The sequence below is a fragment of the Macaca nemestrina genome, chromosome 5 (genome assembly GCF_043159975.1).
Source record: "Macaca nemestrina isolate mMacNem1 chromosome 5, mMacNem.hap1, whole genome shotgun sequence".
Lineage (NCBI taxonomy): Eukaryota > Metazoa > Chordata > Mammalia > Primates > Cercopithecidae > Macaca > Macaca nemestrina.
The window spans coordinates 148,007,828-148,014,524 of record NC_092129.1 but is presented as its reverse complement, the minus strand read 5'-3'; the positions used below and the strand labels follow the sequence as shown (position 1 = coordinate 148,014,524).

Below are 6,697 nucleotides of genomic sequence, written 5' to 3'. Positions count from 1 at the left end.
GTTGCATCACCTTTGGAAAAGCCCAGCACTCAGGGCCGTTCCTCTGGACTTCATTCTCCCTCTTTTGCTTTTCTTTTCATTACACAGCCTAATTGGAGAAAGGTCATGAGAGTTGGGGATAAAGTTTCCGCAACCTTCCCTTTAAGATGTGGAGGTTTTTTGACAGCCTGTGAAAAGAACCAACAACGTCCGCTTCAGCTTTGCAGCCTTTTATTAAGCAATGTTATGTCTCTGAGTAATTTGGCATGAGGAGGCTGGCCGGCAAAGCAGTTTTCAGATGTAGCCGAGTGACTGCTGAACCCCGTGTTCCGGTGGCTGGTTGTCAGAACCAGTGGCCACAAAAATTGGAAGCTAGGTTTCACTTAGTTTTCACTCCTTATTCCATGCTGGAGTTGGTGATGGTTAATACCTTAATCAGCCTTTGTATCTCAAATGGAGAGTGATCCAGGGCTTGGAGGCACAGTGGTCAGTGGTTTTCAGGAGGTAGGGGTGAGGGGAGATGTCGGTCAACATGGGACACCCAGGCTTGCACTGATGTTTCTTTCTGTGTCTTCTCATTGCTTTGGTAAGCGGTATGTGAGATGCTATTCCTGCCACTGCATCCCCTTTTCCTGGCTGACACTCTAGCTTATTTACTGTTACTTTGATCTGAGACTTTAATTAGTAATTAGACCCAGATCCATCTTTTGGTTAATCACAACGTAGTAAAAGAAAAATTGCACATTGGAGGCTGGTGCTGGAAAGTGCCTTTGGACCTTTTACTCAGATTAACGTAATATATTCTTTTTCAGGTAATAGTAATCTAGATGTTCCATGAGTCTGGTTGTTTTGTGTAAAGATATAGTAGTATTTGGGGCATGACCAAAGATCGCAGAATGGAATAGGGAATTGTATAATTTGAAAGGACACAGAATTTTAGGGCTTAGAGATGATCTCACTTATCATAGCATTGTTGTTTAAGAGCCTGGGTTCTTTCTGATTTACTTTCTCTAAAACGGGAATAAGAACAGTATCTACTTCAAGGGTACAAAAAAAAAAAAAAAAAAAGAAAGAAAGAATAATAAGACCTACTATTTGTCCAGCCCAGCCAACATGGTGAAACCCTGTCTCCACTAAAATACAAAAATTAGTCTGTCATGGTGGTGCACGTCTGTAATCCCAGCTACTTGGGAGGCTGAGGCAGGAGGATCTCTTGAGTCCAGGAGGTGGAGGTTGCAGTGAGCCTTGTGCCACAGCACTCTAGCCTAGGTGACAGAGCAAGACTGTGTCTCAAAAAAAAAAATTAGTATGTTTTAAGATAAAATGTGTAATTGGATTGTTTGTAACTCAAAGGGTAAATGCTTGAGAGGATGGATACCTCGTTCTCCATGATGTGATTATTTCACATCGCATGCCTGCATCAAAACATCTCCTGTACCCCGTAAATATATACACTACTGTGTACCCACAAAATTAAAAATTAAAATAGGTTATTGTAGTACATGAATTAATATATGTAAGGACTTAACCCAGTGCCTAACATACAGTATGTGCTCAATAAAACAGGTATGGTTATTTTTTGGATCACAATTTGTGTGACAATTTGATATAAGCTATAGATCTTGTCTCTGGAAAAATTCATATATGCAAACAGGTGATTTTTATATAAGTTTGAGAGGAAGGAGCAGTTATAAACTTCTGAAGCACATGCCTGAATCCCTCAAGGCATCCTGGAACTAGATGAATAATCCCTGATCTAGTTCCATACTTCATTTTATGGCTGAGGAAACCAAAGCCTAGAGAAGTTAAGTGACTTGCCCAAGTTGCATAGGAAGGTAAGGTAATGGAACAGAACCTAATTCTGGTACACTTTTCTCTGTAGTGCACAGATATTCTGTGCACTCCTATGAACATAGAGTTTTGTTTTGTTTTGTTTTGTTTGAGATGTAGTCTCACTCTGTCGCCAGGCTGGAGTGCAGTGGTGCGAATTCAGCTCACTGCAACCTCCACCTACCGGGTTCAAGAGATTCCCCTGCCTCAGCCTCCTGAGTAGCTGGGACTACGGGCGTGTGCCATGATGCCCAGCTAATTTTTTTTTTTTTTTTTGTATTTTAGTAGAGATGGAGTTTTACCATGTTGGCCAGAATGGTCTCCATCTCCTGACCTCGTGATCTGCCTGCCTCTGCCTCCCAAAGTGCTGGGATTACAGGCGTGAGCCACCGCGCTCAGCCTTGTTTTTGTTTTTTAGAGACGGAATCTTGCTTTGTGCCTAGGCTGGAGTGCAGTGACACGATCATGGCTCACTGAAGCCTTGACCTCCCAGGCTCAAATGAGCCTCCTGCCTCAGCCTCCTGAGTAGCTGAGACCATGCACCACCATGCCCCTGGCTAATTTTTAAAATTTTCTGTAGAGACCAAGTTGCTATGTTGCCCATGTTGGTCTTGAACTCCTGGCCTCAAGAGGTCCTGCCTCGGCCTCCCAAAGTGCTGGGATTACAGGGGTGAGCCACTGTGCCCAGCCTGAACATACAGTTTGTAAAGAAAAATTTTAGCAGTATATTCTTACACATTCCTTGGTGAACACAGTGCCTTTTTAAAATAATAGATGAAGTAGGAATAAGTATCACAGACATTGGGGAAAATTTCTGATTTTCTCAGCATTGGGCAGGGGACTGAGGAAGAGGTCACGTTACAGTTGCAATTTCAGGGCTGCAGGAAGAGGTGGTAAGTTATGAGTTTTGTTGGGGGAAAGGCCAAACTCTTGGGGCTTTTGTGTTTGTTTAGCTTGGAAAAGCTGCCTAATCACATGTGACATTTGTGTGTCTGTGTAGTCTTTACCACATACAGGCTGGCCTGCCTGGGGAGGAACTATGACTCTGTGGCTTCCCAAGCGTGATGGGGAAAGAGAGAGAAGGGAAGGCATACCAAGTTAAATAAAAATATACTGTATTAAATAAATACTGTAGGTGTTTGGTAGTTACTTGTTGATGGTGATGACAGTGCCATTTGACTTAGAGGAGAATGGCCCACAGCAGAGAGGATATACCAGTTAGTCATATTATGCTGCTTTGGGGCATGAAGTTTTTCAGATGATAAAGTATCTTGTTGGAATGCACCTTCCTTAGTAGTAGAGTATTTTGGTAAACAAGATTTGAAGAGAATGGTATTCAATATGTTTTTCTTAAATGCCTACCCTAGGCCAGGCACTAATCTAGGCACTGGGGATGCAGCAGGGAAGAAATATAAATGTCTTTTAAAGGCTTTAACTCATGGTTTGCATGACTGCTGCTCAATGCAAATAGCTTTAATGCCCAGCATTCATTTAAATAGACCTTAGAAGAAACCTTTTCTTAGAAACACAAAGTAATCATTTAAAAAATATTCAAAATTGATTTTTCACTAAATTAGGTTTTTCTTGTTTTAGATTACCTAAGCTAATGATCTTTCATTATACAAGTAAGAAGAAATATGATAGATTGTAAAGAAAGTCAAGCGTCTATCGTTAATGGAAGGAGCATGGACTCTGAAGCCAAACATGCCAGATTCACCTTCCAGTCCTGCCACTAATCAGCAGGGCAACCTTTTGCGGTGGTGTAGTCTCGGCTCATTGCAACCTCTGCCCCCCGAGTTCAAGTGGTTTTCCTGCCTCAGCCTCCCGAGTAGCTGGGACTACAGGTGCATACCACCATGCCCAGCTAATTTTTGTATTTTTAGTAGAGACGGGGTTTCTTTTTTTTTTAATAGTTTAATGTATTTTAATAGCAAACTTATGGGAACAGCACAGAAGACAGACAACATTAAAAGCATGTACTTGCATGTAGGACAACTCAGAAAAGTATAGTGAATGGATGGAATCTACTGTATGATAAAAATGCTACAAACACCATTTAGTTGCCATCAATAAGAAATTTACTTGTTTTAAAAAAATCCAAATGCTGGCATTGTCCAGAAAAATTTAACAGGTTTATTTATAATTATTATAAAGTTGAACCGCTGAAACTTGTTCACTGAAACATTTAACTTGCATTAATGCTTTACGCCTCTACGTTTATATTAAAAATTCACACACAAATGAAAATGGAAAACCTGCCAATACCTGATTTCTGTCCCCTATTTTTCCACTCGCAATCATATACTTAGGTACCATTTGACCCCATGGAAAAAAAAAATCTAACGTTCAGAACTACCAATAACAGGAAGAAGAGAATTTTTTTTTTTTGAGAATGAAATGTTTCCCATTCCATGTATGCAGCGTGCTAGCTGGATGTCTTTTGGCATAATTGTTACATGTTTGGCATGGATAGCACACAGGTTGGTGTCTTCAAAAAGGCCAACCAGATAGGCCTCACTTGCCTCCTGCAAAGCACAGATAGCTGTGCTCTGGAAGCGCAGATCTGTTTTAAAGTCCTGAACAATTTCTCGCACCAGACGCTGGAAGGGAAGTTTGCGAATCAGAAGTTCAGTGGACTTCTGATAACGTCTAATTTCACGGAGCCCCACAGTACCAGGCCTGTAACGATGAGGTTTCTTCACCCCTCCAGTAGAGGGCGCACTCTTGCGAGTGGCTTTTGTAGCCGGTTGCTTCCTGGGTGCTTTACCACGGTCGATTTGCGGGCAGTCTGCTTTGTAGGAGCCATGGTGCAGAGACCTCCTTACTTACCCCCTCTTCTCCTTCGGCTGGAGCTCCACGAGGAGAGGCGGCGCTGGTGTTGGAGAGTGACGGCGGCGCGGCAGCGGCTGCCAACACCAAGAGGGGGTTTCATCATGTTGGCTGGGATGGCCTTGATCTCTTGACCTTGTGATCCGCCTGCCTTGGCCTCCCAAAGTGCTGGGATTACAGGCGTGAGACACGGCGCCCGGCCCTGAGCCTTAGTTTTCTTATCTGTAAAAGATAAGAAGGAGGAAGAATAATACATATCCAATTTTTTTTGGCACATTTGGGATAAAGTTTTTATTATAGTGCCTGACATATAAATAGATGTTTAATAAAGAGTCGTTATATAACGAAGCCAAAGAAGTTCGGGCCACTGTGATGGCATGGATGACAGAAACCCAGCCGGCTCTTTTAAAAAACCCATCAGGAGCCTTAATTATTTATTTAAATGACGGCAGGAAATGTGAACCTCAGTGATAGAGACACGGCTGATAGACATGATAGATATTTTAAAAACATGTTAGACGAAATTCAGAGGCATAGAAGATTTCAGCATTTCTTTTGGAGAATAAGAGAGCCTGACTGCAAATTTAGCCCTCTTAGTTCATGATGACTGCCTCCGTTCATCACCTTGATGAGCACTGAGGAGCCGCAAAGATCTTAGAGATCATCAGGGCCAGGCTCCGGTTGACAGTGAGGAATTCCAGGCTCAGAGAGGCTGTTACTTTTCCAAGGTCCACTTAGGTGGAAACTTGTCGGACTAGTCACAGCTTCCAGGTCATGTTCTTTTTACATTAGACTGTAGTTATTATCACGCTCTTTTCCAAAATAATTATTTCATGCATTTTCTAGTAATAGTTAAATCCTGTGTTTCTGTTTCCCTTTCTCATTTTCTTGTGTTGCTTCAGAATAAAGCACTTTTATTTACTTAGCAAGTATTTAATAATAACCCACTGGGCTAATAAGCACTTTACAAATCTTAAGACAATTTAGTCCTCGTAATAGCCTGTGAGGTACATATTAGGCATATTTTATAGATGAAGAAAGGAAGCACAGAAAAGTTAAATAACCTACCCAAAGTTGTAACTAGTAAGTGATAGAGAGATTCAAATGCAGGCATTCCAATTCCAGAGCTGTGCTCTTCAACCACTCTGCTGCCGTAATGCCTCTCATGTATTGAGTGTTTCAAACTGACGATGCTCATGTCACTAGCAGCCACCTGAAGAAACAATATTACTAGCATCTGAGAAGCCTCCCACCCTGCCCTGTGTCTCCTTCCAGTCATTACCTCCACCGAAGGGTAACCAGTGTCCAGGTTTCTAACAGCATAGATTAGTTTTGTCAATTTTGTATTTTATGTGGAATTATATTTATACTTTTATGTCTGACTTCTTTAGTGCAACATTTGTGAGATTAATCCATATTTTGCATCAAGTTGTAGACTCTATTTTTCATTGCTGTATAGCATTTCATTGTGTGATAATACCTCAGTTTACTTGTACATTTTACTGTTGATGGAATTCTGGATAGTTTACCAGTTTAGTGCTGTTATGAACAGTGCTGCTAGAAACATTCTAGTACATGTCCTTTAAACAAATGTACACATTTCTGTTGGAAATACATGTAGGGTAGAATTTTTAGGTTGTAGAATATGTATATGTTCAGCTTTAATGAATACACTAAACCATTTTCGAAAGTGGCTATACCAATTTACATTTCCACCAGAAGTGTGTGAGGGATCTGATTATTTTATATCCTTCCCAGTGCTTTGCATTTTTCATTGTACCCATTCTGGTGAATGTATTTTTAATTTTCTTTCTTTTTTTTTTTTTTCACTTTGTCTGTGGTAAACCAGGTAGGTATTTTATTTTTGCTGTCAGTTCAGTTTTTAGATTCTGAGGTATTTAAAATTTTAGTCACAAGCAGATATCAGAACCTTGAAAACGTAAGATCTTTTTTGGAGTAATGTTCACATTACAAAGGTACAATGAAAATAATTAGGGTTATTTCTGACCATTAACTATAACATTTCTTACTTGGATTGGATGTAATGCTCAGCCCTCTG

The 6,697-nt window shown here is 40.8% G+C and overlaps 1 protein-coding gene across 1 annotated transcript in view; it reads left to right on the top strand.

Moving 5' to 3' along the window:
- BLTP3A (bridge-like lipid transfer protein family member 3A) overlaps positions 1-6,697 on the top strand; it is a 77,654-nt gene that overhangs the window by 853 nt on the left and 70,104 nt on the right. The window lies entirely within an intron of this gene.